Here is a 24554-nt window from a genome sequence, read left to right on the forward strand (position 1 = left end):
TTCTTTACATCTTTTATGTTAGCCCTCAATTTTTTAAAATATTTGTTCAGCTTGTCGGCCTTACCTTTTCCATCAAAGTCATAGAAATATTGGTGCTTGTGTCCTCCTTCCTTCGTTTCGAACTTTTGTCAGAAATGGCGATGATATCTATGTGAGGAAAGGGAAATTAATTTAATTAAGTTTAACAATAAAACGGAAAACAACATTGTCTTTAACAGTGGGACTACGACCATTTGCTCACTTTGGACACTGCTTGAAATCACTTTGTGCTGATGCTTCTCCTGGGTCTGGCCAGGCATGCTGCCATGCTGGTCCATACCAACTGAAATATAGAAGCCACTTTTTAATATATTTGTGCAGGGTAGACCTTACATCTTTTTTTACTTTTTAATGATTACCTTCATCTTTTATTTCACCAATTCTTATGTCTGTGCTTTCTTCTCTATTCTTTTATATTCACTATCGCTTCCTCCATTTTAATTTTCTGTGGTGCTCTGTAGCACACTTCATTGTGCATTTTTCGTACTGTAAATAGATGTCAAAGTTTTACTAATCATACTAATCGTTATTGTTATCCTTAATTATACACACCATTTACTAACAAGTTTTATTACCAACTTTCAATACTCACACCTTTTCTGTATCTGGAACTTGCTTCTTTTTTTTTTTCCAAGTTTTTATCGTTGCATGTTAACCAGCTTCTACATGATTTATTCCTTTCTGTAATTAACTTTTCTGTATTTTTTCTTGTGACAGTCATAGTCGTACTGGTCCAGCACTTTCACCATTAACTCCATCTCCCTTGGACTCATTGGCTTGACTCTATTCATCTCCTTCAATTGCATACCTTCTTCTCCATCCCACTCCTCCATCATTTTTTTTCATTCACTTGCTCATCAGCCATGTTCTTAGGTACTGCTGGTGACAGACTGGCTCCTCTATAATTTTATAGATACGTGGGGGTTCACAGTTTGTATGGACCACTCATAGCAGTGTGGAGCATTGTGGTTGAAAGTTCATTCATCTATAGTCCTCATCCGTATGCGTAATTAATTGCAGCTCTGTTCAAATCATTTTGGCAGAAGTGTTTGTATTAAATGAATGCAACGATTACAACAATTTCTTTGCCTAATTTCATCGCTATTATAGCTAGGTAAGTAGCATGAGAGTTTCTGTAGTTTTTTTGTTTGGTGTATATTACAAGACACGTGTTATATTTTTTTTAGGAAAACATTTAACATGGCATCTGACAAAACCATAGGGCTCATGAAGGACATCAATGAAGTCTACAAGTCCCATCCCTGCTTGTGGAAACAAAGTCAAAGGAGCACTTCAACAGGCAGAAGAAGAGCTTGGCTTTGGATGAAATTATGAAAGTGAGTCTTCCCTTTTATCCAGAGGCAACTGTAGAGCAGGTCAAAGGGAAGATCCAGAACATGAGGACTGTCTTCACAACGGATCTTAATCCATTAGAGACCTCAAAAAGATCATGGCCTGGGGCTGAAGATGTTTATGTGCCCAGGTTGTGGTACTCTGACCTCCCGCATTTCACATGTGACGAGGAAATAGCAAGACAATCTACCAGCAGCATGCCCCAGATGGAGAGCATTTCCTCACTTGATGTGCCAGAAGCAGAAGCATTCCAGCAAGTGACATAATAAGTAAACAAACAACATGCGTAAAATATTTATCTCCATTTAGCTGACAACTAGTTCTTCAATATGACATACACTGCGAATGTACATACATTACAAAATGTCAGTCTGCCAGGAACACAGCACCCTCATCATTAAAATATTACAAATAGGCCTCCCTGTTTAACTTTGCCATGCTGCTGGCATTTCTCACCTGGGAAGACTCCAGTGATGTCAACCCTACCACTTCCTCAACTTCTACAGTGCTCTCCATATTACTGGGGCTTTTCTGCTTCAGAATGTTGTGTAGCACACAAGAAGCCATCACTACATTGTCAATTTTGTCTAGGCACAGAGGTATGGCAGAATGTAAAATTATAATTCTATTGCTCATTAGACCAAAAGCATTTTCCACAACTCAATAATTAAAGATTGTGATCCTCCTTTTCTGGTGTGAGATTTTTTGGGATAAGGTTTTAATACTTTACTGTGTAGCACAAAGGCTTCATCAGCTCCAAAAACAAAATTGAGGATGGTTTTAACAGATGAAAATCACAGCTTGATAACGAAATCTTGTAAAATTCGTGTACAACATGTATAGTGTGTACCCATGAATCGGCATGCTGATCGAGACTTCAGTCATTGGCAAAATTGCTAACAATATCGCATCAGGAGATATTTTCTGTAGTGTGTACCCAGCCTAAGTAAAGAAATGTGAGTTGCTTTGCTAATTATTCAAGCAAGCATTTCTACAGTTGTATATTAGAATATAAACAATAGGGACAATGTTCAAAGAGAGTCCAAAGATATTTCATTGCTTCTCACCCAATAAAAACAAAAACACCCAGTCAAATTAATACATTCACATGTATATAAAGGCAGGTACATTTAAAGGCAAATTTAGAGTTGGGCCTAAGTCCAACTGCAGGCTTTATGCAAGGTAAAACAAGGAGAAATATAGGATTAAACTGCACTTGATCTTGCCACCACTCATGGTCTGAGGATTCTGATTAGGAAGTGGCAAGTTACTTTTTTAGTGGCGTGCATATGCAAGTGTAGAGTGCCACCTGGAAGTGCGGCATATTTAGAGTAAGATATTCCTATTGAGAGGCATATCTCTCGTGTACAGTGGATATAAAAAGTTTACACATCCTTATTGAAACACATTTGTGATGTAAAGTCTGAAACTATGTCAGACCTTTTTCCATGTTTAATGTGACCTCACAACCAGCAAATTACAATGAAAAACAAATAGATAATTTCTAGGAAAAAGAAGTGATAATAAAAAATAACTACAATACCTTTGGTTGCATAAGTATGCACACACTTTCATAATAGGGCTGTAGTTGTGTCCAAATTTAACATGTCACATTCCAAATCATGTTCAGTGGCAATCAGCATATACCTGTCAGCAATGACTGTGTTTGTGATTAACCCCAAATAAATATTAACTATTCCTGTAGGACAGAGGTGCTCGAACCCAGTCCTCAAAAACTACCAACAGGTCATGTTTCAGGACTTTTGTCTGTAGAAACAAGTGGGATAATTACTTACCCAGCCTAATAGATTAACTCACCTGTGCATGATTAAAGAAATACTGAAAATATGAACTGTTGTTAGCTCAGAATGATTATTATTATTATCATTTATTTGTTAGGCGCCACAAGGTTTCCGCAGCGCCTTACATAGTACAAACAGTAGACCATACAGAGTGAAACATTACAGAACAATAAACACAAAGTACCAATGCTTCAGAAACTCCGGACAGAAATATGGAGTAAAGGTGGAACAGAAGAGTAGGTATGGAGACAGGAGGGGAGAGGGGCCCTGCTCATGCGAGCTTACATCCTAAGGGGAGGTGGACAAAACAGGCACGAAAGGGAGGCAGTGATGCGAGGGAGAAAAAGGGACCAGGGGAGAGAGGGGAGAACAAACAGAGTAGATGAGGGGTTAAGTGGATGGTTGGAAGGCTTTCAGGAACAGGTGAGTTTTGAGTGCCTGTTTGAAGGAGCACAGATTGGGAGCGAGACGGATGAAGCGAGGGAGGTCATTCCAGTGCAGGGGGGCAGCTCGGGAGAAGTCTTGGATTCTGGAGTGGGAAGAGGTAATTAGAGTGGAGAAGAGGAGGCAGTCATTTGCCGAGCACAGGGAGCGGGCAGGAGTGTGAATGGTGAGGAGGTCAGAGATGTAGGGGGCAGTAGACTGGAAGAGAGCTTTGTAAGTTGTAGTAAGGAGTTTAAAGAGGATTCTGTAGGGGAAAGGGAGCCAGTGTAAGGCATGGTAGAGATGGGAGGCAGAGGAGGAGCGGCGTGAGAGAAAGATGAGTCTAGCAGCCGCATTAAGTACAGATTGGAGGGGGCGAGATGGGAGAGGGGGAGGCCAGTGAGGACAAGCAGGCAGAGATCAAGGTCATAAGCGAATAAGCGAGGTCCAGAAGTCGAGCCAAAGGTCAGGGCAACAGCCAAATGAGCAGGGTCCAGGAATCAAGACAAGTGAGGGTTACAACAGAAGATCAAGCAATGGAGCAAACACAGGAACAGGGCAGCAGCAGCCAGGAACAAACGGATGAACTGCACAGAGCACAGCTTGAGGCAGGTATTTGAAGCAGTGCGACAGGTGCAGTTCTAATTAGGCATAATGCAAGGAGATTAACTCCTTCAGGCATGTAGAAGAGTTCAGGAACAGAACAGCAGCACCTCTGGTGGTATGAGGTACTGCTGCTAGATACAAAGAACAGGCAGAGTCATAACAGTCCTCTGGTTATCATCCACATTCCAATGGCCAAACAGAAAGTGTAAACAAGTTCTTGGAGCAATTCCTTCAAATTGATACCAGTTTCCAACAACATGATTGGGCCAATCTTCTGCCAATGGCAGAATTTACTTATTGTAACGCAAGTCATTCATCAACTCAAGTAAGTCCTTTCTTTGGAAACCATGGATATGCTCCACAAATTATTCTAATGCTTGATTCTAGAAATGACATCTCCATGGTTAAAGATATTCACAAAAACATTTACACAGTTAATGGAAAAGATTATCCTACAATATTTATGAAGCGCTAATTAAAATATAAGTTTCAGGCAGACCAGCAAAGGTGACCTGCTCCAGTTCTCTCAGTTGGAGACAAGTAAGGCTTTCCACAAATTTTTTAAATCTGGGACGACCATCACAAAAGTTAGACGACTGTTATATTGGACTTTTTATTATCTTGGACAGGCCTTCATTTTCTTTTTTTTCCAAATCAATTTTATTATGGCATTGAAAGTACAAGAGGGAGAACAATACATATTGAGATAATGAGCAGGTGGTAAACAAATGCAATGAGCGATGAAAAGTTTTCCAATTGTTGTGAGTCAGACTGAGCATGACATTACCGTGTGATTAGTCTGGGCCTCAAGAAATTAACAAATATCATTTTTTTTCATTTTTATGTCAAAACAGTATACATGTAGGTGTGTAATCCAGCTTAGAAATTAAACAGATAAAGAAAACATTGAAATCAAACTATAACAATAACAAAAGCCATAACTACAACTATTGGTCACCTGAATCTAGAAATCAGTGATCTATCCATGGAGTTGGTGGTTGTATGTATGGAGAACATGTTGGAGAGAGCGTAAACTTTCTTTTTCCATTGTCAGACTTCAGTTACCTATTACAAGGTGTAGAATTCATCCAGTTTTCATATCTCACAAGTTAAACCTGCAATATCCTCTCCGTCCTAAAGGCCTTCTCCACCACTGTAAAGGTTCTTGGACAAAATGAATATATCATTTTAGACTCTCGCATTTTTCATAGTCAAATACAAATCCTTATTAAATGGAAAGGTTAAAGCTTGAAAGAACATTCATGAGAATCAGCAGAAAATGTACACACTCCCAAAACACTTTCCACCAAAATCCCACTAGATCTGAATGAATGTCGCTCATCGAAGAAGGGAATATTGTCATGGTCAGTGGGACAGGCAAGTAATTTCTCACAGCTTGCCCTGCTGTATAGGTCTTCCGTCTGGCATTCCGTCCTGTCAGTTTTCTGCATACGCAGACTTCTGGACACAGCTTCTGATCTATTTCTTAATGTCATCAAGATGCATCTGACAGGTACTAAAAAATGGACCCATCTTTATGTCAAAGATTGCTTGGTAATTGTGTTTAACACTTTCTTGTTCCTTGTGACATTATTACTGGCTAATCCTCTATGTACTGACCTGGCTCTGACTTCTGGTCTTTGTGACTGCTGATCTGTGTGCTGACCCGGCTCAATTATTTTGTTCTGATTTCTGAATTAACCATTGGATATCTTGCTTAATTAATGCTACCTAGGGTACCAGCCCGGCTTGATCTTTGGATTCAGTGACTCTATCACCTTTGGAACTTGATATATTTCTGTCTTCTTATTTAACGAGGAAGCTTGATAAAAGATGACGACTCTGTATCACATCTGAGCAAGCATTGAAGCACCCTGAGACCACTGTGACCACTAACTCCAGCCCTTTCAGATCCCAGCTATGGGGATCCAACTTTCAGAAACTCAGGTAATTAAGCTCATTTTCTTGTTACAGTGATTGTTTTTATCCACTGTATCTGTAGTATATATAAATAAATAAATATGTGTATCACTCCCTATTTTAATTAACTAGCACCAGCACTATAACTGGTTACCGATAGTGCAGGGGGACAACGAAAATGGAAAGCCCTACAAAAACAAAAGTATGTCTGCTATGGCAGATTTGGCAATCTACAACAAGGAAACCTGAAGAGTGGTGACCCTATTTCTCTAGGGAAATCAGGTCCTCCTCGGGGCAAACCAGCCACATGGTCACAGCCAGGGCTCACTGGAACATGTAGTTCCACAAATGTACTTTATATTAAAAAGACACACAGAATACATATTTTAATATTTTATTTGAATTAAATGCTCCCACAAATCCCTTGGTTTCCACTTTACTATTCACCTAAATCATTGCTCATTCTGGGGTTTTTATTTTCTTTCCTATTGGACGATGTTAGGACAGAAGAAAAGAAGATTCCATATGGATTTAGGTAATCAAATGGAAAGCAAGAGACTTGGGTAAGAATTTATTCAAATACAAGTTGATTATGATGACTGCTTTATCTATACTCCAGCTGCAACAAGATAAGCTTAGAGCCTATGTGCGGAGAATATTCAGCTGCACGTATGTCATGATTGGTGCAGCTCAAAATACACGTTGGGCACATATTTTGTGACCTTAACTCTCCTCTTACTTAAGAGTCTACTCTAAATAAGGTCTAGTATGTTTAATGTTCATTAAAAAACAGATTAGCCATAAACCCTACCTATGAAAAAGGTGTATTTTCAATTCAGAAATTTAAATACTGAAAATATTTTTCTCTTTTTCTGGCACCTATGTAGTAAAGTCTGTAGTTGATTTCAAATGACAGAGTTATTTTATAACGGGAAGGAGCAATGCAAACCGTTTTGAGCCAGAGTTTGATTTATGTGATTGTGACAACTATGGCAGCTAAATGTGTGTCATGCATTGTACACTTAAAACCTGCATCCACCACCTGATTAAACCACCATACCTTAAGCAAAGATGCTGTACTGCTCACTTGACCCTCATTATTTATCATATTTGCCAACATTTTACTCCTTTCCTCCGGGAGATCCCGGAGGGGAGGTGAAGTGTGAGGATAGAAGGGGACAGGGCTACTTTGGCCCTGTTTTGCAACAAAATGACACGGAAGTGTCATTTTGCAGCGGGGACAAAATTATGTGTTTCACCGCGAAACGCGTCATGCAGGCTCCCATCCTGTTCACTTCACTAGGAAGTGGGCAGTATGCAGAAGAATGGCCTGCCCTCCCGGGAGTCCAGGAGACCTACCGGTAATTCATATGCTTTATATTTAACATCAGAGCAGAGAAAGAGAATGAGTTCCATTCATGTACTGGAGATATTTCAGCTTTAGAATAAATACTTACCTATTTATTAAACCATTAAGGCTCAGTGATAGTGAAATTGGGATTTAAAATGGCCTTCTTACCCAGTGTAAAGTCCTTTCCCTGCTCAGGGCTAAATCAAAATTTAGTGAAAAGGTAAAATCTCCACTGAAAGTAATGGTTCGAGGAGCCAAAATTCTTCATCAACATTTTCACTCTAATTTTTATATTGTTAAAAAAATAGAATTTTGGAAAAATCACTCTGGAGCTTTATAATCAACCTCTTTAATCTGTTACATTGTTTCCAAATATAAATACAATGTGTTACATGGGCATAAGAGCCCACACTGCTTCCCATGAAAATTCCACTGTAATGTAGCTTCTGAATCATTAATGGAAATTAGCAGATTTGCACATTTGAAAATCTGTATGAATCCTCAGCACGGTGGCTAAGTGGTTAGCACTTCTGCCTCACAGTGCTGGGGTCATGAGTTCAATTCCCGACCATGGCCTTATCTGTGTAGACTTTGTATGTTCTCCCCGTGTTTGCGTCGGTTTGCTCCGGGTGCTCCGGTTTCCTCCCAGACTCCAAAAACATACTAGTAGGTTAATTGGCTACTATCAAAATTGACCCTAGTTTCTCTCGGTCTGTGTGTGTGTATGTTAGGGAATTTAGACTGATTTAGACGGGATCCCGCGCTTTTTGTCCCCTTGATTATGCATTCACTATGCTTTATGAATCAGGCCCTGAGTGTCTACATGCACAATACTTGTACAAGGTTAATAATACCAATTGACTGCCCCAATTAGCATAGACAAATTCTGTGCACATTTGCAAATGATTTATCGTGGGCTACATAACAAGTCCCAAAATCACAAATCCAAGCTACATAATTCTATACATCTCCACAGTGTGATCAGATGCAAAATCAATTTGCAAATGTTATTGTTCTAAATATGTGTTCTGCACTTTCTGTTCCAGAATACAGAACCTCTATTTCAAAGTAGCAATTTGATACCAAGCATGATGTTATTGTAATAAGAAGGTTATATATGTCTTCAAGCTTGTCTATAGATATATTTGTAAGGAGAATAATGCTAAGTAAAAGCTAAGCCAGGAAATGATCTAATTCTTCATGTAAAATAATGCAGGAGCGCGGAAGATGAACATCTGATTTGTCACATCTGATACACTAATGTTTTATCCAAAAGGAAGAACACATTGTAACGTGCTCATTCATCTGACAAAACACCACCTGGTTCTTGCAGGCACCTACTCATGGAACGCAAAAGTTAAGATCGTTCCACTTTAGCCATTTTAATGCAAAGACACTCAGTGCATTGTTATACGAAGTAAACTGTAATGTCAAGCAGCCAATTAGTAATTGTTAATGGAAGGTGTTTTGTCATTAGAATAAAGAGAAAAAAAAAGAAAAGTTCAGAAAATCATTTGCTCTCAGAAAACACACACGCTGAGACCATGCGTCAGTGAAATCTGGTCTCACTTAACAAGAGATGAAGGTATTATTTATACTGCGTGCTATTTCAAGTCTTCTGGAAAATATGAACCAGGCTAAAAAAAATGTGTTTTATGAGGTTGTGCTTCTTCTGTTTTGTAGAAGGTAAGATTTAAAGAAAAAGCAAACAAATAAAAAACACAAAACTACACAAAAAAAGAGGCAAAGGCTTACTGTAAATCAATTCCAGAGAGCTCATAGGCAAAAACACCACTTCAAGAAGCATTACTATAGCTACAACATTACAATTATAAGTAAGAGGGAGAGGTAAATAGGCAGAAATCCCACTGACCCAAATAAAAATATACACACCTGTTCTGTAGAGATCTGTTGAGAAGATCCCAAAAACTCTTTCTGACATATGTACAGACATACCTGCAAGCATAAGGAATTCACAGCACTACATTAAAAGATCTGCCACTCACAGCCTTTATGCACTTGCATTTTAACAGTTTATGGAATCTAGGGCCATTTTGAGCAAGGTTACATCATTACATTGTAAGCCTCTTTTCAATACCACAAAACACCAACTTGTGACACTCTGATTTAAATGGCCATCTTTGATTCTGTTGAAAAGAGTTATTATATGGCATTGATTTTCTTGTGAATACAAATAGAGATTACCTATCTGTCCTTTTAATTTTCAACTTTAAAGGTCAAATTTACAGTAGTTCATGTCTTTTCATTTCCCAGAAGGTTTATATACATGCATGGGGTTGTGCAGACCCATCCACAGGGCCTGATAAACAGCTCCAGCCGCCTTAGGTTAATAGAACGGTAGTCGCTTGACCCCCCCTCCCTGCCACCACCAATGTTTACACTCATATTTAGAATTATGAAATTATAATTTTGCATCCAATCATGAAAATGATAAAACATTTATTAATACATAAAACACACTTCATTCTCCAAACTAAATTAAAATATCATCCTGCACAAAGGGAGCTACATGATGGCTGAACTCATTAGTGTGAAATTCAGCATTCAAATTTAGACAGGTTGTGCCATTCTCTTTTACCTGATCTTGCAGCATTGACTCCCTTATATTCTCTCTTGCTTGTTGTCAGTTGGCGGGCTTCTGGAAACTTGGAGTCCTGTATTAATAATATTATAATGCAAAGTGTTAACAAATCCTAAATGATTAGGCTGTTCAAACACAACACTCCATTATGGCCAGATAAAACTATCCCCTAGCACAGGCATATAAAGAGAATGTTGTTTAGGAAGGCTTGTACATTATACAGCTGGCGGGTCCTTGCATTGCCCCCTTTAAAGCATGAATGGAACTGTTGCCCTTAGAAGTAACGTAAAGCTCAGTGTTTGTATGTGTGTTTCTTCTCGAAATTCAGCATTTCAAGATGTCTAACTTCCTCAAAGTCGGCAATTACATCAGTCGCGATAAACAAATTGTTCTAACTCCTGTTGGAATTTAGGTGTTCGCTATAATGACTACCACCGATTTGGACAGTGGTTATCTTCCTCACTGAAAATGTCTTCATCAATTACATTTTCTTTGAAGATAGAAGATATAACAAGTAGGTACCCGTTAGACAGCATGTGTGACACATTGGAGAGCGTCAGCAGCAATACATTGGAGAGGGTCAGCAGCAATACATTGGAGAGGGTCAGCAGCAATACATTGGAGAGGGTCAGCAGCAATACATTGGTGAGGGTCAGCAGCAATACATTGGTGAGGGTCAGCAGCAATACATTGGAGAGGTCAACAGCAATACATTGGAGAGGGTCAGCAGCAAATACATTGGAAAGGGGACAGCAGTGGCAGTATCAGAGCTCATTAGATTTACAGCATCTGCATCAGTAGGCATTATTTTACTGATAATGAGACAATAAGGGCACAGTGTTAAATGGTCCAAGATGATATTTTAATTGGGACCACCCACACCTGTTTGATACATAAATGTGTTTGACAGCTACAGGATTGACATAATATGATTGGTGGGCAGCAGAACAGACAGGGTTATAAAGTCGACAATATAATGACATTGACCGTATTATTAGCACAACAATTGAAATGTAGACAGTATTTATTAGGTTGACAATTCAAATATAGACAGTATTAACCCTAACTCTAACCCTGTCAATAGATCTGTCCCTAACCCTGTCCCTATCTCTAGACTTGTCCATATTCCTGTCCCAGGACCTGTCCCTGGACCTATTCCTGTCCCTAGAACTGTCTCTATCCCTGTCCCTATCCCTGTTCCTAGACCTGTCCTTAACTATATCTCTAGCCCTATCCCTATAATAATACTGTCAACATTTGAAAAGTCTGCCTAATCATACTGTCCACAATACAGTCAACCTAATAATACTGTTGACACCTGAATTGTCGACTGTTACACAGCTGATAGACCAAGGCCAAAATGTAAAATAGTGCAACAGGGAATTGTCCTTGGTCCCGCCAACCCACCCATTTGTTAAAAAGGACATACACATAGTTTAACAAACCAAGCACTTCAGCAACAGATGCTGCCGCTTTTGTGGCTGAAGTGTTTGATTTATTTGGGCCCTCACAAAAGGGAACATTTTTGGTTGTTGGTCAATGAACTGGTCAGAACAGATAACAGTTTAATTTTTTATTTTCAAATTACTAATAATCTACTATGCAGAAAGGATGAGGAGGATGAAATAGAAAATATTAGAAAATATAGTGTTTTTTGGGGGGTGCTGCGTGCTGACCCTCAAAACAGCCTTCTTTAAATATGGATTTTGCTGAATGACCCTTCCAAAATAGACAAGTAGTGAAAAATAAAAAGATTAGAATATATAGCGTTTTTTTGGGGGATCCAGCAGCATGCTGACCCTCACAAACAGCCTTCTCCAAATATAGTTTTCACTGAATTACACTTCCAAAATATAAAAGCATTGAAAAATAGAAAAGATTAGAAGTTAATAATATGTATCCTTTTTTGGAGTGTACAACTGGTGCGGAATCTAACATGCAAACACCCAGGTTTTTTCTAAATTATTTCAGCTGTCACTGCCGCATACAAGATTTCACTAGAAAAACTTTCAAGTTTAAAAGAAAGAAATCTGTTTCTTTTTTGAATTCTGCTGCTAATAGTCTGACAGCAAAAGCACACTGTTTTTCTCAAAGAAATAAATATACTAGTTAGTTCAAAATTATATCTATATAACTCAATCAATCTGTACTGTCTAGTACTATTATAGATATACAATGCAATGCATTTACGGCAATCGGTAGCCACTAGTCTGTGTAAAGTGTATCTAAGATTAAAATTAAAGGCAATTGATCAGCAAACTATTGTAGCTGACTAGTCTCTACGGAACTGCTTTACAAAAATGACAGGATTCTATTGCTTTTCTATGTCCCTGGTTCACCCCTAAGGCTATTTTATGAGCAGAGCACCGCAGCTAACCTCCTCCCTGCATGCTGTCTGTTCTAAAATTGCACTGGAGAGAAAACGCGGGATGATTATATATATTTACATCTATCTAACTACCTATCTACCTATCTATCTATATATATATATATATATATATATATATATACACAAGTTAACCCGTGCATGATACTCATGCATTCTAGTCAAATCAAGATACTTAAGGTCTTAAAAAGGTTCTTGTCATGCATTTGGGCCTAGCCCAGGCCTCCTCAGGGGAAGATCGTTACTTCCCGATGCAAGCGCCCTTTTTAATGTGTGTTCATGAGGTAAAATTACCTCACGAAAATGAGTTTGACCCCTCAACTCGTAAATTTAGCCTTTACTACCCCTCCCACGGGGGGAAGGGGGGATGATGGAAGTTAACTGACTTGACTATTCTAATTTTTTTGTCAAATAATGTCGGTATACCAAATTTCAGGTCAATTGGATGAGCCCTTTCTGAGAAAATAGTTTTTTCCACACACACACACACACACACACACACACACTAACGCACGCCTCGAAACATGTGTGTTCATGAGGTAAACTTACCTCACGAATATGAGTTTGAGCCCTACCAAATTTCAGCCCTTTTTGAATTTTTTTTCCCACACACACTTAGAATTTAGTAGGTCAGTGTATAACTCTGCCCAGCAGGTGGCGCTGCAACTTGTTTTTTTTTTTTCCACTCACACACAGACGCCACTAAGCATTTATAGATTATATATATATATATATATATATATATATATATATATACCAGACCCATCTACCAGCCCCATCTGACCAGTATTTAGCTTTCTAGTGAACGCTGAGACCCCAGAAAGTATCCTTGTGAATGTCACATATTACAGAGTTCATGCCCCCTCACCAGCCGTTTCATCACCCCCCCAGCTATTTTATCACACCCACACTGACCAATTTATGATGTTCTAGAGATTTCATCACCCTTCCAACCAGTCATTTCATCATACATCCCCACAGCCAATTCATCCTCCCCTCAGCCTTTTTTTATTAACCCCCAGCAAACAGTTTATGACTCCTTCCAGCTATTTCAGCAACCATTCCCCTTTCATTACATCACCCACCCCCTCAGCCAATTATTTACCCCCCATCAGCTATCAACCAGTGGCTAATTCATGACTCCCTCACCAGCCAATTCAACATCACCCCTCCATCATCATCATCATCATCATCATCATCACCATTTATTTATATAGCGCCACTAATTCCGCAGTGCTGTACAGAGAACTCACTCACATCAGTCCCTGCCCAGGGAGAACATACAAACTTCTCACAGATAAGACCATGGTCGGAAATTTAACTCATGACCCCAGTGCTGTAAGGAAGAAGTGCTAACCACTACGCCACCGTGCTGCCATCAATTCCCCCCAAAAACAATTTATCAACTGCTAATACAGCCTGATATTTAAGCAGCATGTTTCACTTCTGTCCTTGTTCCTCTTCTTTTTAGGCTCCAGCATTGCACTGCAGAAATCTTTGTTTTTTCTATTGACAAGCAGCCTGGTAGCATATTAGCTAGCTGCTAGCTGCCTGTCAGTGCGGACTGTACTTAATTTGGTCTTGTGAGATATGATAATCTTACATGACCAAATTAGGAGAACCGCAGCCGAATTTGCTGTTAAGCTGCCTCTCTGCACAGTGATGGTCGGGGCCTCCCTCTTGAGACCAGGGAAGCCCTGATGACTCCCAACCACTGATATTAAAAGACAATATAAAACTTGCAAAAATTATGTAAATTCTGCCAATGCCAATTTCAGCCCTTTTTGAATTTTTTCCCCCACACACACTAAGAATTTAGTAGGTCAGTGTATAACTCTGCCCAGCAGGTGGCGCTGCAACTTGTTTTTTTTTTCCACTCACACACAGACGCCACTAAGCATTTATATATTAGATATAGATATATATATATATATATATATATATATATATATATATATATATATATATATATATACCAGCCCCATCTACCAGCCCCATCTGACCAGTATTTAGCTTTCTAGTGAACGCTGAGACCACAGAAAGTATCCTTGTGAATGCCACATATTACAGAGATCATGCCCCCTCACCAGCCATTTCATCACCCCCCAGCTATTTTATCACACCCACACTGACCAATTTATGATGTTCTAGAGATTTTATCACCCATCCAACCAGTCATTTCATCATACATCCCCACAGCCAATTCATCCTCCCCTCAGCCTTTTTTTTTATTAACCCCCAGCAAACAGTTTATGACTCCTTCCAGCTATTTCAGCAACCATTCCCCTTTCATTACATCACCCACCCCCTCAGCCAATTCATTACCCCCCATCAGCTATCAACCAGTGGCTAATTCATGACTCCCTCACCAGCCAATTCAACATCACCCCTCCATCATCATCATCATCACCATTTATTTATATAGCGCCACTAATTCCGCAGTGCTGTACAGAGAACTCACTCACATCAGTCCCTGCCCAGGGAGAACATACAAACTTCTGGAACAGAGATTGCAAGCCAGGCCTTCTCATCCAGCATTAGTGTCTGACCTCATAAATGCTCTACAGAATGAATGGGCACAAATTCCTGCAGCAACACTCTAACATCTTGTGGAAAGCCTTCCAAGAAGAGTGGAAGCTGTTATCGCTGCAAAAGGGGGACCAACTCCATATTAAAGTATATGTATTTGAATACAACGTCATTACAGACCCTGTTGGTGTAATAGTCAAGCGTCCGATACTTTTGTCTATATAGTGTAAGTTTGTTCAGCAAGAGAGTTGTTTGCAAAATAAGGAGTAGGCGCATGGTTGTACATACTTTTGGGGAAAAGTGCAAAAAACAAGGTTTTGTTAATGCAGATCAATATTATTCAAATGAGATAAAAGGGTGGAGACATTTATAGGGGTGTTTCTAGCCATTGTAACTCTGCAAAAGGGCTTGAATTTTGCACCAGCTCAGAGGTAGTCTTTGGATCTTGCACTATGTTTTCATTAAGAACCATTCTACGCATTTAAGTTGCACTTCCGCAGAGAAGCATATTTCAAGGCGCACTCCAAGCAAAAGGTAATAAATACCTTTACATATGCAAAAGTGACACTTCATCAAATAGTCCTGATGCTTTTTTTAGTCCAGTAAATAATTTAACCCATGAATGAGGCTAACCTGAACAAGTCTGATTTTATTTTCCTCTCCGCACACCTAGGCTCACTTCTAGGGCCTGAGTCATTAAGGACAGCAAAGCAAAAAAAAAAAAGTAAATTTGCACCTTGGTAAAACCATGTTGCATTGGAGGGGGAAGTACATTTAACATGTGGGGACAGATTTATATTTGGGGTAGGGCATGTCCTAGATCAACTTTAAATTTCAGTGTAAAAATAAAGCTAAGAAGTTTTTGTGTGCTTAATGAAAAAGCAGCCAGTATTTTCCTTTTGTGTAAAATAATATACTAATTTGCACCCCTTGCACACTAATTTGCACCCCTTCCATTGTTTGTCCAGGATCAAATTTACTCTTTTTTTGCCTTGCTTTCCTTAATGACTTAGGCCCCTAGTGTACAGAGATGCCTTCTGAGAGTGGAAAGTAGTTGTGCATTTTCATGTACACTGGGCAGACTATTTAAGTGCACCAGTACAAATCCAAAGTGTTTTGTGGTACACCTTAAAAAAATCTCATTGAGATAGAAAGATCCTTAAGCTAAAATTCCTGAGGGTAATATCAACATGAGCAACTCCATTTCAGGAGAATGGACTTCTGGGTAATAATCAGGAAATCCTTTCCTGCAGAGGGGAGTTCTAAAGAAGATGTAATATGTGGTCTGTACATGGATATATTATTTCTGCAAAAGCCTTTGCAATTTGTAAAACCCTGTGGGCGAAGGATTGACTTAAATAGCTAGAATGTAAATGGCATTACTCAGACACATATTATCCAGAATTGGAGTAACTTAAGAACAACAGTCCAAAAAATGAAATCATTTGGACTAATATTTCACTTATCAATGGTTTATTTGAACAATAGACCTGTACTCATACAAAACTCGTTTAGTTACATATGTTTTTTTCAGTCATCTACTACTATAATTTTTTATCAGCACATTTTTATACGTAGATCTAAACATAACACCATACAACCAATGAGTATAATTAAAAAAAGTGTGGTTACTCTAACATAATTTTTGACTACCGTAGCAATGCTAGGGGGACAGGAGGCAGTCTCCCAGCTGTGTCCTCATTGAAAACCTGTAATGAGGCCATTAAATTCAACCTGAAGGCCACTGGATTAATATTTTGGAGGATCTTGAAAGGTCAAATGAAATGTGGTGCAAACTTCATGCTGGGTATTTTCAAGCAAAGGGTCCTGGTGGATAACGATACTTTGTCTACCGTATTTACATTTAAGTGGAGAGTGTTGACGAGGGCAAGGCTGGAGATCACTCTGTCATGCTGATTGAGTTAGAATAACAGACTGAAAGCTTTAAAAGGAGGGTGGTGCTTGAAATAATTGCTCTTCCTCTGATAACCATGGTTACCTGCAAGGAAACACGTGCAGTCATCATTGCTTTGCACAAAAGGGCTTCACAGGCAAGGATATTGCTGCTAGTAAGATTGCACCTAAATCAACCATTTATCGCATCATCAAGAACTTCAAGGAGAGAGCTTTAATAGGTGTGAAGAAGGCTTCAGGGCTCCTAAGAACGTCCAGCAAGCACCAGGACTGTCTCCTAAAGTTGATTCAGCTGCGGGATCGGGGCACCACCAATGCAGAACTTACTCAGGAATGACAGCAGTCAGGTGTGCATGCACAGTGAGGGGAAGACTTTTGGAGGATAGCCTGGTGTTAAGAAGGCCAGCAAAGAAGCCACTTCTCTCCAGGAAAAACATCATGGACAGACTGATATTCTGCAAAAGGTACAGAGATTGGACTGCTGTGGACTGGGGTAAAGTCATTTTCTTTGATGTATCCCCTTTCAGATTGTTTGGGGCATCTGGAAAATGCTTATCCAGAGAAGGAAAGGTGAGCGCTACCATCAGTTCTGTGTCATGCCAACAGTAAAGCGTCCTGAGACCATTCACGTGTGGGGTTGCTTCTCAGCCAAGGGAGTGGGCTCACTCACAGTTTTACCTAAGAACACAGCCATGAATAAAGAATGGTAACAAAACATTCTCCAAGAGCAACTTCTCCCAACCATCCAAGAACAGTTTGGTGACTAACAATGCCTTTTGCAGCATGATGGAGCACTTTGCCATAAGGCAAAAGTGATAACTGCGTGGCTTGGGATCTCTTTCATTAGAAAGAGTTAGAATTAAAATATGTGTGGTTAATCTCACATTGGGTGTGGATTTATATAAATTTGGTGAAGTTATAGTCAAAATGTGCAGATTAATAAAATTAATTTTATTTTAGTGCAGACTAGTAAAGATTCTTACTCTAGCTGTCCAGTGGCTTCTTAGACACACACAGGCCTAGTCTGCCATCATTTGTGTTCCTCAATGGTCACTTTGTCTCTGTGGTTGCTGGCTATAGCAGTGTGCTGGGGGAAAAAATGTTGTGTGTATGTTCCTTGTAGGATAACCCCACCCTTTCAAGCACCTGTTATGGCCTATAAATTGATTTGAGCAGCTTCCACTTCTGTATTTCTCTGTGGATGCACACAAGTTGCCGAGCGAGTGCACCCACTGCAGGGGCGCACGCACGGGGGGGTTTCTGGGTCTCCAGAAACCCCTCCCCTCCGCTAACGAAGTGCCCCACATAACGGCACTGTACTATATAGCATCCGCGGTGCTGTCAAAGAAGCGCCCGCGTCGGTGCTGTATTGTATACAGCACCACTGCGGACGCTTCTTTGACAGCGCCGCGGCTGTTGTATAGTACAGTGCTGCCGAAACGGAGCTGCTGCGCATGCGCGGGTGTATGCATAGCAGCTCTCTCGCCTATTTTTGGGGGGAGGGGGTGGGGGTTTCCTCCGGTTGCTCCAGTTTCCTCCCACACTCCAAAACATACTAGTAGGTTAATTGGCTGCGATCAAAATTGACCCTAGACTGTGTGTGTTTTAGGGATTTAGACTGGAAGCTCCAATGGGGCAGGGACTAATGTGAGTGCGTTCTCTGTACAGCGCTGCGGAGTTAGTGGCGCTATATAAATAGCTGCTGCTGCTGATGATGATGACACTTGCACTTGGTATATACATTCTTGCTCTCATATGTATGCTTTGCTCAAAATAAGTTTCTATTTTTTGGGTACTTGTTATTCTTCTGTTGTTTTATGTACCAAGTTTTCCTGAATGTTAAACTTTTCATTGAACTACAACCCTGACCTTTGCTTAATTTCGCAATGTCTTAGCTTGATCATATTGGACTGATTCTGATATTGGGGTTCCTGGCAGTGGTTCCATTACCTCTTTCTTTATTATTCCTACTGAATTGGTAAGTAACTCTGGTTTGTTGTTGGCCTTCTCTTCCCTGACGGTTGTGCATGCTCTACAGCCAAAATCGTCATGCAGAAGTCTAAGTAAGCTTATTTAGCTCTAAGGCAAAGTAGACTGCTATAGGTGAAAAGCACAGGTAGCCTGGGTCATTGGTCTTCATGAATAGGTTTGAGTGTCTGACATTACACTATTGATAAACTAAGTATGCATAGTATGGCCATGATATGCATGTTCTTTAGACCATATGTGCTCATTTATAAAAAAAAATGCCTACATATTATCAATCTTCATGTAGGACCAAATAATAATCTGTGATTACTATGGGAAATATTTGTTTCAATTAGTCCGGTGATACATTTTCATCAGGATATTATAACTAGTGTATATCTTTTCAATGCAAAAGACTTTCCGACTGGGCTGAAGTCAGGGGAGGACTGCCAAATTTTAGCCCATGGGGCAAGACACGACTCAGCAGCCTATTATGAACATTTTAACAGAGACTAGTTTTAAATTAACTGGTGGTTAGAGTTACAGAAAAATGTTGAATGAGAACTCAGGGTAGGGTTTCATTTCCAGGAATTCAGAGAAGAAACAGGATTCCATGCTGTGACAGTTGGAGCAACAAATGAAAACAGAGCATGGCATCTACAGGAAGAGCAAATGCATACTACAGCATAGGGGCACTATAATAGCATTACTAAATTGACAGATTGAACCACAGCCCATAAAAATGTGCCGGGAATCTTTATGTGTCTTTCAAATGTTTTTAAAAACTTTGCTCTTTATGGACAAAAGTCATGTGACACAGCCAGAAGTCATACATGACATGACATAACATAAAAAACAAAAACAAAGCGCTTATTTTTATATTTACAAATCTGTACATATCTAGCACAATAGAAATATGACATTAGTTTATATTCTAATCAAAATAATTCAAATTACAATCCAACATCAGGGGTCCTCATTTTTTGAGAGTAGCTACACTCACATATTGCTTAAAATATCAATGGAATCAGAGGTGGAACTAGCGAGCTGTGAGCCCCAGTGCAGGAAAGTGGGGAGAAGGGAATCAGGGCCCACATGTCGCTAGTTCCCTGTGCAGCAGGTCCCATTATCTCCATGGGCCTCTGTGCACCGCATCTGGGGCCCAGGGCCTGATTAGTGAATCAGGCTCATGATGTTATTTGATCAGATCCGTGTAATGCTCATAGCAGCACAGCATGGGGAGATTAAGTAAAAGTTACTGCGTTCATTAGCAAAAAACCAACTAGTTATAATATTACTCCCAGGGGCTGGCTTGGCTGGGGGGCAGGGGGCCCCTCCTGGCTGGTCCCATAGTGTTCTACCTTGGGCTGGGTCACTGGGCCACAGGGTCGGACTGGTCCGCCGGGGGACCGGACTATCACTCCCCTCTTCGTTGTTGGGGTGGAGCGGAAAACTTAAAAAAAATAAAATAATACTCACGTGACCGCGGTGCTCCCCGACTCCTCTCTGCACCGTTCTCACTGAATGTCGGGAGTGACGTCATCACGCCCGATGTTCAGTGAGGAGCACCACAGAGAGGAGTCGGGAAGAAGAGAGAAGACAGAAGAAGAGAAGAAAGAAGCCGATAGAAAAGGTAAGTGAAGGAACGGAAGCAAGGAGAGAGCATGGCAGAGTGAAGGGGGAGCATGTGTGATCATAAGGAGACACAGCATGGTGATTCAGGAGCACAGTAATGTTTGTGTGATGGCACAGTGGGCTTGTGGCAATGTAATGTGTGTGTGTGTGGCTAAATAATGAGTGCTATTTTGTTTGTAGGGTGAAGGTGGGGCAATTTAATTTTATATTGGGGACTATTAATTTAAGATGGGGTGGTTTGAGGGCTATTAATTGAATGTGGGGATGAGTTTGAGGAGCATGAGTTCTGTTTATTAAATGTGAATATGAAATATTTAATGGCAGTGATGGTTGTGGGAAATAGTTATATTTATTATACGTAAATGCAATTAATTTATTGCAGGGGCTGTCTGGAGGGAGGGAAATATTTATTAAATGGGAATACTATTACTTTAATGTTGGGGATGGAGGAAGGCCTAAATATTAATTGTGGGTCCTACTGATTTAACGCTGAGGCTGGTTGGAGTTTTCTAAATGTACCCATTATTTTTTCCAAATAGGGTCCCCAACATTCCAAGATCCAGACAAGCCGCAACTAAAGAAACCAGCAGCCACAAGTGGTAAAAGTGACAAGAACAGGTAGGACAGTCTGTCAAATGTTCTGAGTCTAGTGCAGGCTTGACTAACCTGTGGCACTTCAGGTGTTGTGAAACTACAAGTACCAGCATACCCTTCCAGCAATAAGCTGCTATATATTAACAAAGCATGCTGGAGCTTGTATTTTCGGAACACTAGGAGTGCCACATGTTAGCCAAGCCTGGTCTAGTGGGACAATCCCGATTTTTGGTGACTGTTCTGCCCAATCTAAGGGCAGAACAGCCACAGTAAACATTCTTTATATATACACACTGCATTCTTTCTATACTACACTATGGTGTCTGATCTTGCCTCTATGATGGCTGGCCACGGGTGGGGTATGCATCGCCGATGCTGGTAAATCCGACGCTGAGGACACCTCTGTCGGGACTCTTAACAGTTAATCTGTGTGGTCCCGAGATTGCTGCTTTAAATAAAAATTCATTAAGGGCTTACTGACGTCAGGCTTACTGCCGGACACCTGTGCATTCGGAATAATCTCCTGCCAGTGTTCTGGTACAATCGGATATCTGGACAGTCGCTGATCAGGTAAGTCTGTGTATATTCTTGTCGTTGTCTTCTGAAATCGTTTTTCTTTTGTAAGTGTCCTCAGCGTCGGATTAACCAGCATCGGTGAAGAGACTACCACTGCTGGCCACCCCTGGTGGGCCCCTAGCGTTGCAGTCTACCGGTGGGCCCTTCATGCCCCAATCCGACACTGCTGGGCCATCTGCATTTTTTCCTTTAAAATGTTTCTATATGCTGCTGAGTTGAGTCTTGCCCCCCCCTTCCTGTTCAATAATTTGCCAGGACTCCCCTGATTACTCCCAATACCATACACAACCTCATGATTATTATCTACGTAGTGTCAATTCATCTGAGCCTAATGTGGTAATTATTATTTCAATCATATAGCCAGTTGCAACCCCTGCATACAAGTAACATTAACGCGAACATTACAGCATGCTGCAGTCTTAGACAAATGCCACATGAAGCCCCGTTTGTATAAGTAACCTCATACGCCACAATAAAAAATAAAACATACAGTTTGCAGTTGCTACAGTACAACAGTGACAATTTCTCTTCTGTGAACGATCCCCTTAAGAAACACAAAGAGCTGACCTATTATTTTAGTATGGATGCACTTTCAATTTCCTTTCATTACTAGTGAATACAGACCACAAAATATCTAGCAATTTGACTTCACTTTTTCAATTTTGACTAATTCTATATCAGTAGAAAGAGAGCAATTTTCATCCAAGTATATTTGAAAATTACTAGTAAAGTGAAGGGAGTCTGTTTCTAAGATTTGCAAAAGCTTTGTATTGGGAAATGTCAATTGCTTGTTATTTTCCAGTCAATGCAACTGCTGCTTTTTGGAAGAAAGTAGCAATTAGAAATAATTTGTAATAAAAGCCTTTTTTCTCCTCTGTCGGAGCCTTTGTCTTCCGCTGACCCCTTTCAAAGTTGCAGTTTTACAAAAAAAATCTGGAGCGAAGGGGATTCTATTTTTTTTGTCTTTAATCTAAGGGCACAGTAAGAGCCTAAGTAACTGTCTATGATACCACTTTAATCAACTTAATGCAGCCTTCTAGACTATAGGCTTTGAGATAGTACAAAGAGACACTCAGATGTAAGCTTACGAGTGGATGCTTTCACAGGGGCATTTGAGAGAAAACAACCATGTAGGCTAAGAGATCAGGTCCAACGGGAGGCAATGACATGCAATACTCTGTGCATTGGTACAGCTTGGAAATAACGCGGCTGAGTCGTGTCACTGGATGTACAGTGGCACAAACCAGCTGGTGCCCCTGTCTACCACAATTTCTTTTATAGGGATTTGTGAAAGAGAAGAGCACAGTGATGGACCTTACTTTAGTTCAAAGGTTTTATCTCTTTATTCTAAAGTCCCATTGTGAATTCATAGGCCTTAAAATATGTATTACTGTCCCTTTCATTTTATCCTTCTAACAGATATCAAAGGGAAAAAGTTTTTTCTTCCCTACAAACCTAGTCTGTTTGAAATGGTGAGGTGTTTGTACATACAGTTTCCCTGCATTGCTTGTCTTGAATCTTTGTGATTTCCTCCCTTAAAAAAAATAGTTTGGCAGACATTTGAGCATTAACAAGATTTTCATCTTATTTCTAAAGACGGAATGTATGCTTTTCTTCTACTTACAAACCTGTCTTATTTTTACTTATGTCACGGAAAGGGAGATATTGCTAAATGGGTTGTCTTACAAGCTAGGGAATATCAAACACAGGGTTTATTGCTACAGCTTTACAGCACATTATTTTGCTCTGCAATATTTATTTGGCTGTAGTATTTGATTATGGTATATTATGTAGGTGGTGAAGGCCAATCACAGTGCACTAAATCATTTAATATCTGCACTTAGGTAATTCTCGTTTCAAGCATAGTTTGATTTAAAATTTTGAATGCATTGGAATTTAGGCATAACACAGGAAAGTAACAAAGTACAAATATTGTAAGGTACAATTACAAACCTGTTGGGTAAGCCACAGTGAATTGTCTTTGATACATTGTAAAAAAGAGTTTTGCAATTAATAAAACAAGGGGCAGCGTTTAAGAGATCATTCAGTGCTGAAATGCACTGTTCATGTAGTGTGTCTTATAATGTGCTGGCTGCCTGCACAGTGTACTGAAGACAGCACTTTCACTGTTCATAGCATGTGCTAAGATTCACCGCACAAGCAATGTTGCATACCGTGTTCCTAGCATGACGGACTGTACCGCTTGCTAGCATGTTCCTGCTCTATTTTCAGTACACTGTGCAAACACCATCACAGCCTGATCGTGGCCAACCCTCATTGCATACACAGCGCACTTCAACGCAGCGGCATATATAAATGCTTAATGTTATAATAGTGAACATATACCTTCCTTTCCACATTCACATTACATCTTACTAGATACCTACACACAGTAGAGGCAACCATGTTGTGGCCGGAATCAGTAAAACTAATAGTCCACTGACAAATAATTTGTACAAGGTAAAGGAGAGTGAATAATATGGCTCCAAGCATTACATTTCAAACAATTGCATATCAATCCTTAAATATTTGGTATCAGGGCTTCCCTACAATATTGAAATGATATAATCTGTCTTTTTTCTTGCAGGATTTTATCATCTGTAGGACAGTTTTTAATTATAATGCAGAGTGTGGTCAAGTTATGGCTATATGCTAGTGAACTGATGCTAGTAAGAAATATTTTTTTAAAAATTGCACACTTATCATTATCGTCATCATCATTTACTTATCTAGTGCCACTAATTCTGCAGTGCTGTACAGAGAATATTTGTCATTCACATAAGTCCCTGACCCAATGGAGCTTACAGTCTAGATTCCTTAACATACACACAGACTAGGGTTAGTTTTGTCAGTTAA

At 39.9% G+C, this 24554-nt stretch overlaps 1 long non-coding RNA gene across 1 annotated transcript; it reads right to left on the minus strand.

Moving 5' to 3' along the window:
• Positions 1–4870: 4870 nt before the first annotated feature.
• LOC142100053 (uncharacterized) lies at positions 4871–10176 on the minus strand. Its single transcript, XR_012678674.1, has 3 exons — positions 10094–10176; positions 9388–9450; positions 4871–5387 (listed from the first exon to the last, which is right to left on the minus strand). It is a non-coding gene; the product is annotated as an uncharacterized LOC142100053 (long non-coding RNA).
• Between the last annotated feature and the right edge of the window lie 14378 nt (positions 10177–24554).

The sequence above is a fragment of the Mixophyes fleayi genome, chromosome 8, assembly GCF_038048845.1.
Source record: "Mixophyes fleayi isolate aMixFle1 chromosome 8, aMixFle1.hap1, whole genome shotgun sequence".
NCBI classification, from domain to species: Eukaryota; Metazoa; Chordata; class Amphibia; order Anura; family Limnodynastidae; genus Mixophyes; species Mixophyes fleayi.